A 12,887-nucleotide genomic window follows, 5' to 3' on the forward strand; every position below is an offset into this window, starting at 1 on the left:
AAATATCCATAGAACCAATCAGGCTACTTACTTTCCCCCATTTCTGCCTTTATAGTGGCCACAGCCACTTACTAATTGGCCAAACCTGCTGTTGATAAAATAAATTGTTGTTAAATAATGTGCTTCATTTAAATAGAGATTGTTTGGGCAAGGTAAAGGGTTTATACATTTTGAAAGAGGGACTCATGTAGCTATTTCTCTGCCTTATGTTATTCTCGTTTCAAGCTTTTTAGCAGTATTTTACACATTGTAATTCTCTATCCTGTAAATATAATATTTATCTAGTTTGAGACATTTGGGGGATTTAGTTTCCATACATTTCATAGGGTGGAATCAAGGGCAGCCAATCATTGCTTTGGTTGCCTATTACAGTTTAAAAATCACAATTCAGTAGTACATTCAAAAGCCACCCACGGAAGGCAATTGGTAATATCCTCATGTTGTTGCTTGTTGAGTGGTTCCCTGCTTGTGGGGTAAATGCAAAATCTATGCCATTATAGGCTGACATTCTGCCAAGGTCAGTTCCGGTCTATTTAACGGGGAGGGTCTCCCATAGGCACCAATGCAATAGCAGCTGGGTCTGGTCTACTTAGTTAATTGACTTTCATTGAACCAGAAAAAAAAACATTGAGTGGGTTGGTGGGTTGTCTCTTGCTTCCACTTCCGTCTCTGATTCTACTCCTCTTTCTCATTTTCCAGTTTGTTTATTCTTTCTTTGATTAACACTGCCACCTAGTGAGTATTTCTCAGAGTGACGTTAGCAAATGCATTAGCGTTGATCATGGGGTACATAAAGGTTTAAATGGCACAATCAGCAAAAGGCAATGAATGATGAAATTAGAACGTTCAGTAGCGTTAATTCTATGTTGAAAAACTATAATTTATTAGGCATCTGTACATTTTGCATTATGGATTCATATAGTTTGATCTTGGTGTTTCAATTGGAAAATCAGTGTGATATTGGTTGAAATGAACTCTTTGCACAGGGTTTCAATTTATATGTGTTTATTTTGAGTTCAGATGATGTCCTCAAATGTCCAAAGTCGGCATGTTAAAAATGAATGAAAGGTGGCCACCAGTACATTGGTAGCGCCCTAAATTTATGTGCCGGACCAGCTATATTCTTCTTTCACATTTCAACTTTCTCCTTTGGCTGTATTCAGACAGTACAGACACAATAATTTAATTGATATGAAGAATAACTTCATATTCTTGCAAAATACTCTTCATATCACACCAAACCAAGCTCATTTGTGCGTTGCACGGGGAAATCCAAGATCTCAAGTGTCCTTTGTTGAATTAAAGTGTGGATCGCAAACTACTCTTCAATTTATTTGTGTGAGAAGATTAATCACTGGCTGAATGAAAATTGGAGACAAAATAAAAACATCTAGAACATAGAATTACGGTACATTAATCAAATAGTGTAACATAAGATTACAATTTAATTGACAGAAATGAAGACAAACCAACAGTTATCTTCCCACCCTTCTCAAATTTCTTAAGGTGCTGCACAAGGTTCACCTTTGTTGCGTTATGCAGACGTTCAGGTGTCTCCTAAATGTTAAAGTGAGATACAAAGTAGAGTATAGCACAAGATTCCACAGATTTGTAAATGTTCATTTCTATAGGCAAAGTAGTGTTAGTATGTTTTGAATGACTTAACATTCTTGGGTCAGCATCTACACATACTGTATATCAATCTTACGGTTACCAACAGAGGATCGTAACTTTAAGTTACAATTCCCACACCTTGTAGACGACTTTGAGCAGTTCCAAAGAAGTCAATGTGTTCCCTTACGGCTGCCTGGAGAACAGTGAGGAACTGTTGCTCTCTGAGGTTTCTATGGCTGATGTAATGCTGGATCTTAGAAGCTACATCTTGGACCACAGGGCTATGGCCTGCAGATATTAGATAGGGAAGAAATTAATGACTCTTGTAGAAGATGTTTTTGTGTTGATTTCTATACATAAAGTGCCTTCAGAAATCATTCATACCCCTTGACTTATTCCACATTTTGTTGTGTTACAGCCTGAATTCAAAATCGATTAAATCTTTTTTTCTCTCACCCGTTTACACACAATACCCCATAATGAGAAAGCAAAAACACGTTTTTAGACAGTTTTGCATAATGTATTGAAATGTAAACACTGAAATGTATAATTTATTCACACCCCTGAGTCAATACATGTCTGAATAAGTCTCTGAGCTTTGCACAACTGGATTGTTAAATATTTGTTCATTATCTTTCAAATTCTTCAAGCTCTGTCAAGTTGGTTGTTGATCATTGCTAGACAGCCATTTTCAAGTCTATTGATTTTCATGCCAATTTACACTGAACAAAAATATAAATGTAACATGTAAAGTGTTGGTCCCATGTTTCATGAGCTGAAATAAAAGTTCCCTTAAATGTTCCATACGCACAAAAAGCTTATTTCTCTCAAATTTTGTGCACAATTTTGTTTGTATCCCTGCTAGTGAGCATTTACCCTTGGCCAAGATAAACCATCCACTTGTCCGATGTGGCATATCAAGAAGCTGATTAAACAGCATGATCGTTTTACAGGTACACCTTATGCTGGGGACAAGAAAATGCCACTCTAAAATGTGCAGCTTTGTCTCACAACACAATGCTATAGATGTCTCAAGTTTTGAGGTAGTGTGCAATTAGCTTGCTGACTGCAGGAATGTCCATCAGAGCTGTTACCAGAGAATTTAAAGTTCATCTCTCTACCTAACCCGCCTCCAACGCCGTTTTTGAGAATTTGGCAGTACGTCCAGCCAGCCTCACAACCACAGACAACGTGTAACCACACCAGCCCAGGACCTCCACATCTGGTTTCTTCACCTATGGGATGGTCTGAGACCAGACCCGGACAGTTGATGAAACTGCACAACTGAAGAATTTCTGCACAAACTGTCAGAAACAGTCTCAGGGAAGCTCATCTGTGTGCTCGTCATCCTCACCAGGGTCTTGACCTGACCGCAGTTTGGTGTCATAACTGACTTCAGTGGGGAAATGCTTAACTTTGATGGCCACTGGCACGCTGGAGAAGTGTGCCCTTCACAGATGAATCCCAGTTTCTACTGTACTGGGCAGATGGCAGACAGCGTGTATGGCCTCAATTGGGCGAGTGGTTTGCTGATGTCAACATTGTGAACAGTGGCGGTGGGATTATGTATGGGTAGGCATAAGCTAGGGACAACAAACACAATTGCATTTTATTGATGCCATTCATCCCCCACCATCACCTCATGTTTCAGCATAATGCACAGCCCCATGTCGCAAGGACCTTTACTCAATTCCTGGAAGCTGAAAGAGGCCCAGTTCTTCAATGGCCTGCATACTCACCAGACATGTCACCCATTGAGCATGTTTGGTATGCTCTGGATCGACGTGTACGACAGCATGTTCCAGTTCCCGCCAAAGTCCAGCGACTTTGCACAGCCATTGAAGAGGAGTGGGACAAGATTCCACAGGCCACAATCAACAGCCTGATCAACTCTATGCAAAGGAGATGTGTCGCGCTGCATGAGGCAAATGGTGGTCACACCAGATACTGACTGGTTTTCTGATCCCCACCCCCTACCTTTTTTAAATGGTATCTGTGACCAACAGATGCATATCTGTATTCCCAGTCATGTGAAATCCATAGATTAGGGCTTAAAGAATTAATTTCAATTGACTAATTTCCTTATATGAACTGTTACTCAGTAAAATCTTTGAAATTGTTACATGTTCCATTTATATTTTTGTTCATTGTAAGTGAAAACTGTAACTAGGCCACTCGGGAACATTCAATGTCATCTTGGTAAGCAACTCCAGTGTATATTTGGCCTTGAGTTTTAGGTTATTGTCCTGCTGAAAGGGGGATTTGTCTTCCAGTGTCTGTTGGAAAGCAGACTGACCAGGTTTTCCTCTAGGATTTGTCTGTGCTTAGTTTTATTCAGTTTCTTTTTATCCTAACAAAAACTCCCTAGTCCTGGCCGATGACAAGCACACGTATAACATGATGCAGCCCCCCATGCTTGATAACATGAAGAGTGGTACTCAGTGATGTGTTGGATTTGCCCCAAACATAACACTTTGAATTCTGGACATAAAGTTAACTTATTTGACCATTTTCTTTGCAGTGTTACTTTTTTGCCTTATTGCAAACAGGATGCATGTTTTTGAATATTTTTATTCTGTACAAGCTTCCTTCTTTTCCCTCTGTCATTTAGGTTAGTATTGTGGAGTAACTACAATGTTGTTGATCCATCCTTAAGTTTTTGCCTATCACAGCCATTAAACTGTTTTAAAGTCACTATTGGCCTACATCATTGTGAAATCCCTTAGCGGTTTCTTTCCTTTCCAGCAAGTGAGTTAGGAAGGACGCCTGTATCTTTGTCGTGACTGGGTGTGTTGATACACCATCCAAAGTATAATTAATAACTTCACCATGCTCAACAGGTGCCCTTCTTTGCGTGGCATTGGAAAACCTCCCTGATCTTTGTGGTTGAATCTGTTTGTAATTCACTGCTTGACTGAGGGACCTTACAGATAATTGTATGTGTGGTAGTTATTCAAAGATCATGTTAAACACTATTATTGCACACAGTGAGTCCATGCAAATTATTATGTAACTTGTTAAGCACATGTTTACTTCTTGCCATATCAAAGGGGTTGAATACTTATTGACTCAAGACACTTCAGCTTTCATCTGGAATACATTTGTAAAAATGTCTACAAACATAATTCCACTTTGACATTATGGGGTATTGTGTATAGGCCAGTGACACATCTCAATGTAATGCATTTTAAATTCAGGATGTAACACAACAAAATGTAGAAAAAGTCAAGGGGTGTGAATACTTTCTGAAGACACTGTAGCTAATGTGAACTAGCCATTTGAAGGTGTGACTGACAGTAGAATTTATGTAATGTAATGTGTCTTTTCTAATGGATGATATCCATGCCTTTTTTGAGCACTTTTCATTCAATTATTACCATTCAGTGTTTCAGAGTTGGTTATATTAGGTCAGCCTGTGAGTCCAACACGATTTGCAGAGATTTCACATAGTCATAGATATCTTCAAACACGGCAGTTCCCTCCCCAGAATACAGTCTCCTGAGAAGTTGGCCTTCTCCTCCTCCAACACGAGGACCTCTGTGTGTCCTGGGGAGAACAGGACCATTCACAGACAGACAGACAGACGCGCTCAGACTGTGGATGAGACACTGCACATTACATACAGCCACAGAGATAGACAGACACACGTGACACTGGCTTTGGCCAATATATTACTTAAAAGGGCACATGCATGCACATACTAGTAACACATAGTAACAGCAGCTTGACACTTTTGGTCAATTGCAATATCCATACAAACAATAACTGCCTACAATCTTACCGCATTTGACCTAGCCCATTCATAGACGCTAACTACGTCTATTGACGATAGTAACTTCTGCCCTGACGCTCGTTATTAACTTTAAAACGCATCGCTTGCAGTACGGGTTTGGGAACATAAGGAAATGAAATCAGCGAGAAATAATTTTCTAAATACAAAATGTTAAATTACTACACACCTTTATAGGGTTAGAATTCCCACACTGCCATGTTTCCATGTTACAGGGGATGTTTACTGAAAAAAGAGGAAGACAGGTTTACCTGTGCCAAATAGCTATCCGAGTCTGAGTGTAAATGTAGGTAATGTAAGAACGTGTTGTCACTGAAAAGTACAGTCGCATCCAAGTGTGTAAAAAACGGTTAAAATTGCGTACTGTACGTCTACATTTTGCATTTGTGAAATTATTTAGAGGTGATATAAATGTAGAGCGCTTTAGCTATCTTTACAGAATTTTTCAGCAATTGAGAATCTATTTATTTAGATGTAGCCGATTAAACTCCAAATCCGCTATTTAAGATGGAGTTGAGCGGTGACACTGTGGGCGGACTGAACCTCACAATAAAGGAAGTTATCAAAAACGACAGATTTCAAAAGAACAGCCCCCGATTACACATAACGTTGTTCTGTGTAATTGATAACTTAATTTTATGTAACTTTGAAGCTCCAGTGCGCTCACACAAGTCGCACACGGTGGAGTTGAGTTTAGTCGGCTAGTTTAGATGGAGTATTTGTCCGTTTTGGCTGCCAGAGCCAATTCGCCTCTCAACTGAACATGTAAGGTCCTTGTACTATAAGGAGTAACGGTAGGCTCATTTAGTCCATTATTGGGCTACATTAGACCAACCAGAAAGAATGGAACCCTCTTTGCTACAATAGCACCTGGAAAGCTGAGCCGATGCTATCCGAGAGGGGCAAGGCGTGGCTAGCAACTGTAGTATATTTTACAAAATGAAAATCGCATTTTCTCGTTTCCACCAATTATGTATTGGTTTCCGTAGTGTCATTGGACCAGGGTTGCATGCCAGCATTCACACAACTGGTGCGATTTACGGCAAACAACTAGGTTAGAATATAAATCTCAATGTAAATTCAAAGGCCTGTGCGCAACAGGAAAAGGCGAGGCCAAAGACACGGAAGATTCAGCTAGAAATTTGCTTTGAACTTGGAAATAAACGTTCACCCAGTGGAAGGTTACTACCTGTATAACGTATCGCCTCGTTTTCAAAATAAAAGTATTGTGGGAGGAAAAAAGCACAAGCTAGTAGGTAGATCAGTAGGTGGAGCCATTGTCATCTTATTCAGAGATAATATACGTGTGCAGTCTAGACTTGGTTCCGTAAGTTTTAATCAGTATGTTTTAGAATATATAAAGTGCTACAGAACAATAAAATGAAAAACTAATTTGCATTTATCTGTGAAAAAAAAGATGAACACATATTTTTCTATTAAATGTTGGGTTATAAATTATGTGTGTGAGCATTAGCTTTTCCCATCTTAAAAAATGTCCATGGGCTTGTCCAGCCCACAGAACAAGAATGATTATATTTCTATGGTTTAGCCTCTCTAAGTGGATTGACCAGGATTCTTTAGAATGAGTAAAGTCAGATTATTTTTGTCTGCTAGAGAGACACTCAATATGCAATAGGAAATATATACATTTCTTATAGGATGTAACAATTTCCATTTGTTTTGGCTTTGCAGTTCCCCTGCATTACCCCCCTTATTGTCAGTAGGCCCATGCACAACATAAAGAACAGCATGATCTTTTATGAAGGGAATTGATTAGAGGATTGATTTGATTCATCCTATTACCCCCTTTGTGCATCATGAGTAATACCGCGTGCATTACAACACAGCAGGATCGATACATTCAAATGAACCCATAAAACTGAGATAAAGATGCAGCCATGAATCGTACAATGGGGCCAACAATCCATCCCACTGAATGCTGTGCTTCTTTGGCTATATAATATTTACAGGAGCATTGAGGGGTAGCAGAGACCGTTCCTAAATTAAATGGATACTGCCATCTGAGCATCGGGGCCCTTTACTTCTCCACTCTCCCTCTGTAATTACAACAAAATGGCTGCGCAATCTGCCTGTAATCTCACATTATAATCACTCTGCTTTCCTTCCCTCCATACCTCACTCTCTCTCCACTGCCGCCTATTCAATATAAATGTAATTGACTTAGAGAAAGAAAGGAGAAAATAAATATAGAAATTATATTTTTATTTACATGCCTAATCACAATAAATTGTTCTGTGTGAATTTCTGTGAAAAATAAATGGGGTAGTAGAGGGTAAGGGGGAAATGAGAGAAAGTTGAGGATTACTGAAGGCTCCTTTGGTTATAGCATTTTGTTATACAAATCCATCACACTGCCTTTATTATAGCCCTGCAGAAGCATAGTGCTATTCAGACATTAACCCAGGGAAAAAAATTAGTACCCTTCATAATTCATAAAAATAAGAAATATAATGGCACTAATCTTATCATAATTTATTATTCAAAATGCCAAAAAACGTGGTGTAATTACGTTTCCCATTTAGAAACTTAATTTACCAATGGATTAAATGGAGAGAGAGAGAAAGAGAGACAGAGTGAGAGAGAGAGAAGCAGAGGAACCAGCTCATTGGACCGAGACACCGGTTGTTAATAATGTATGACCAAGCAGGTGTAGCAGGATGAGTTTTAAATATGGATCATAGATAACAGCCATTTTAGGATAAATGCCTGATGTGTAATCTCTCCCCCATCCTTCAACACTTCGCTGAGATCTACGCCCATCAATCTTTTATGGAAGCAGACAGTCGTGAGGATGCTGAGTCACAATCATCGCTTCAATATCCCACTTTGGAGTATGTTGTTATCAAAGTATTATTATCCAAATACAGCCTCCCGTTTGCGTATGTGTCTCTTCGAATATTCTGACTACACTCCATATATCGTCTGTTTACTGTTTCACCATTCAGGATTCTTGTATTGAAGCAATATGCCACCATTTATTGCACTCCACCCTGTCAGTCCCGAGTCCTTTCAAATAGAGAGAGAAGCAATGAGGTATGCATGAACCATGAGTGCAGCTAAGGACTGTTCCGGTCAAAGTTGTGATACAAGTCTCTGTGCATGTGCATCAACCATGCATGAAATGTGTCAATGTTTTCTGTCCCATGGCATCCTTTGTCCATGTCCCAACCCTGTATGATGTCCCTACCAATGAAGGACACTACCCCTCCTCTTGCTGTGATGAAGCTTCTTGTACTGTAGTCTACGGATACATCCCAAATGGCACCCTTCAGTACTGTATTATATAGGGAAAAGGGTACAATTTGGGATTCAGTTGTAAAAGTTGTTGTTCTTTAAAGTTCTGTGGCTAGAGGTCAAATGGGGAGACTGGTGAGAGTGCTGAAAGGCAGAAGGGACGTCAACACATTCTGATGCGAGATACAAAATATACACTGAGTGTACAAAACATTAGGAACGCCTGCTCTTTCCATGACATAGACTGACCATGTGAATCCAGGTGAAAGCTATGATCCCTTATTGATGTCACTTGTTAAATCCACTTCAATCATCGTAGATGATCAACTGAGGAGACAGGTTAAGTTTCAAGCCTTGAGACATGGATTGTGTATGTGTCCCATTCAGAGGGTGAATGGGCAAGACAAAAAGTGCCTTTGAAAAGGATATGGTAGTAGGTGCCAGGCGCACCGGTTTGAGTTGTGTCAAGAACTGCAATGCTGCTGGGTTTTTCATGCTCAAGAGTTTCCCGGGTGTATCAAGAATGTTCCACCACCCAAAGGACAGCCAGCCAACTTGACACAACTAACTGTGGGAATCATTTGAGTCAACTTGGGCCAGCATCCCTGTGGAACGCTTTTGACACCTTGTAGAGTCCATGCCCCAATGAATTTAGGCTCTTCTGAGTGCAAAAAGGAGTGCAACTCAAAGTAGGAAGGTGTTCCTATTTTTTTGTACCTTCAGTGTATATAACACCGTGGGATTGACAATTTACACCAGCAATGAAAGAGCATGATGCTATTGAGCTGTCCCCCTACCTTGTCCACGGCATCGTGTCAATATTGCCAGCCAAAATCAATATGATGTGTATAACAAGGCTCTGCATGAGATATGTGGGCAGACAGACTTAGGTCTCAGCCCAAATGGAACCCTATTCCCTATATGGTGCACTACGTTTGACCAGGCTTGACCAGAGCCTGGTCGAAAGTAGCACACTATGCGAGTGCCATTTGGAACATTACCAGACTCAGTTAGCCTACCTTACCTTACTCTACCACATCAGCATTCTCAATGTTTCCTGTCTGACTGCTCCTGGCTCTTCATTAGAGTGGAGGGTTAGCTAGATATTGCTTAATTAGTTTCGTCAGCTGGAATACATTAAATCCGGTTACACCAAGAGACAACGAGACCCTTTGTAAAAACATATTCAAGTGTATTGATTTTCCACAGTGAATAAAACCTCCATTTGATTGTACTTGAAAGAGCTGCTGTTTGGGTACTGCTGTTGAATTTCCAGACCTCATCATGTTCTACTCATCTCTTTCCTTCTCCATGCTGCTCCCCAATTACCATAGTCTTTTATAACTGCTTGACTACAGTAGCTGCTTATACTGAACACAACCCCTGACAGTTAGATAACTTTAGCTTTTGAGCATGGTGCTATATCATTGTAATATTCAATATTGTATTTTCTGATAGCTCCACGTTGTCTGAAAACTGCAGCTTCTTCATGTTCTAAGTTAAATGTAGGCTCTAGTACTTTGGTTTCATTCTTGTTGCATGTGCAGAAGATCCATCATCTAATTTTAAACATATTCTTCGACCCGATTGTGTTGTTGTTATCAGTTGTTAAATCTTGCTGTCAAGGAGATTCACACTCCTTTTATATGTGCAGGTACCAACTGCCACGTTGGGTCCTTTTGTTGTCTGTTTGAATAATTCAAAACAGTGTTGAAACAAGGAGTGGAAGTGAGAGATTGTTACTCAGCAGCTTGTATCCCCTCAGGACTAAATTACAACTGTTCCATTTGCCAATATGCTGATTCACGGCAGGCTCGTGTCTCAGGCTGATCTGGACCAGAGCCAACTAGGGGAAAACTGTCAGACAGCGGCAGTAAACTGCTGATTAATCTGAGCAGTCATGGAGAAAAACAATCGTGAGTGAGTAAGAGAGAGAGAGAGAGAGAGAGAGAGAGAGAGAGAGAGAGAGAGAGAGAGAGAGAGAGAGAGAGAGAGAGAGAGTGAGAGAGAGGATATCCTGAAGTGCGACCATGGCATCCATTGCTAAATTATTAATAGAAGAAGAGCACAGACTGAGGTGTTGAGACATAAATTGCTGCCTTGTGAAATCCTGAAAGCTAGGGCAAATAATGTGCACCATACGGAACCTGGCAAGGATCCATGGCAACGTTTTACATGTGAAGTATCAGACATATGAACATTGAACTGAAGTAATAGGAAAATACTGATCTATTCTATGCTAGGACAGGTTATTGCATGGCTGGTTACCCAATTTCATACCGCTTTTCATTCGTCCAAGCCATACCATTCTGATGGGATTTTTCTCACCCGACTAGCACATTCAGAGTCATTACCTTTTAAAATAGAAAGGTGACTATTGTTGGCTAAGGGGAAAGGATGACCTGAATTTGCAATTCAGATTTTTATCACATTTGTGAAAGTTTTAAATATTGAATATCTATGGGACTCCAAAGTGTGATCCTTGCTGATTGCATAGATGTCAACAGTGAGACCCTATAATTTTAATTTAATCTGGAGATGATGATTCATACTCTCTCATTTAGAACTATATATCTAGGTCCCAAATGACACCCTATTTCCTATGTAGTGCATAGGGCTCTGGTCAAAAGTAGTGCACTATGTGGGGAATAGGGTGCCATTTGGGACATATTCTGTGTCTGTATATGATTCAGTGCAGTGTCCTTATTTCTAATAGCACATTGAGAGACCACCACCTGTCAAGGGACCTGCAGTTTTCTGATCTTGATCCAAATGAGCCGTGTGTCACCCAGTCGTCACACAGGCCTTGCTAGCCCTTTAATGGGGTCTCTACCCACACACTGTCTCATCTAGAATTGTTTCAATTACACACTCTCTGAATTCTAATTTTAAAGAGCGTAATATTCCTCCCTACTTACACATTTTCAAAAAGCAAGGGGATGGTGGTAACGATGAGATCTGATGAAGTTCAATGTCACTTTCAAATGAAAATATTGACATGTTTTTTTTTCTCTCTTCAGATAGGAACAGCAGTTTTAACTTTCTGGAGACAGACAATATTACAACTGGTAACACTAATTAGCTGCTGTTATGTCTGTGTAATATCGCTGTAATTACTTAAGTAACATTTTACTACCATGTTATTTAGTTGCAGCTTTGTAATTACATAGTGGTAGAGTTCAGCGATTTTATTGGTTGACACTACTTGATATTCCCCCACAGGGCTCTGGTCAAAAGAAGTGGACCGTATCATTTTGTGCCATTTTGGACTCCACCAAAGTAATAGCACATTATCTGTAGCTGATGCCCTGGATGGACAACACAGAATATAACACTGACACCCCTTTCATGTATCATGGACAAGCCCTTTAAATCACATTACAAACAACAGCTCTTCTATTTTTATAGAAATCATCTGAGATGAAAGTGTCTGTGATAGATTGCCTGATAGAGAATGGAGGCATGAATGAGCAGTGTTAGCTTTTGAAAGATCAGGTAAGACTCCCATTTTTATTTTTAGATTAAGCCAAATAATACATCTCTAGATAATACCCACCTCTGGCCAGGAAAGAGAAAGACGCTGTTGTGTCTGTCAGATGCAAAGCCATATTGGATTCAGTCAAAGAAGTTAAATACAAGATTTTCCCCCTCATACCATAGAATGTCCCTGGGCTGATTGTGGCCCAATTGTGGACTGATTGTGGTTTGATGAAATCCTGCAGGAAAAAGATATCCTGAAGGAATTTAAAATATCTTGCACATCTCACATGTATTCCTGCAGGAGTCTGTAGGAGTAGAACCACTAGGATTTATGGTATATTGTAGGACATGCTCATTTCGATGTTTCCTGAGGGATTCTGGTGGGATTTCCTGAAATATTCCTGCAGGAACTTTTTGGAAGGGAGATATTAAATCTAAACACATTATATAAAAAAATATTCAGGCTTCCAAATGTGCTACCATATACTAATAAACAAACCTGAAGAAATGTGTCAACAGGTATTTTTGCAATAGCAGAGAAAGTATAATATCTGCTTTGCTTTCTGTAATCTTTAATAATGTTAATGTTGATGTTTTGATCAACATGGTCTACGTCATGACAGTTATTATTTTTGTCCAGCCTCTGTACCAAGGTGGATATGTATAAAGCACTCTCTATTCATAAGTGTTTCTCCAACAAACATGGTATTTGTCTGTGTGTGTACCTGAGCAACAGACACAGAAAGGT

The sequence above is a fragment of the Oncorhynchus tshawytscha genome, linkage group LG28, assembly GCF_018296145.1.
Source record: "Oncorhynchus tshawytscha isolate Ot180627B linkage group LG28, Otsh_v2.0, whole genome shotgun sequence".
Classification (NCBI taxonomy): domain Eukaryota; kingdom Metazoa; phylum Chordata; class Actinopteri; order Salmoniformes; family Salmonidae; genus Oncorhynchus; species Oncorhynchus tshawytscha.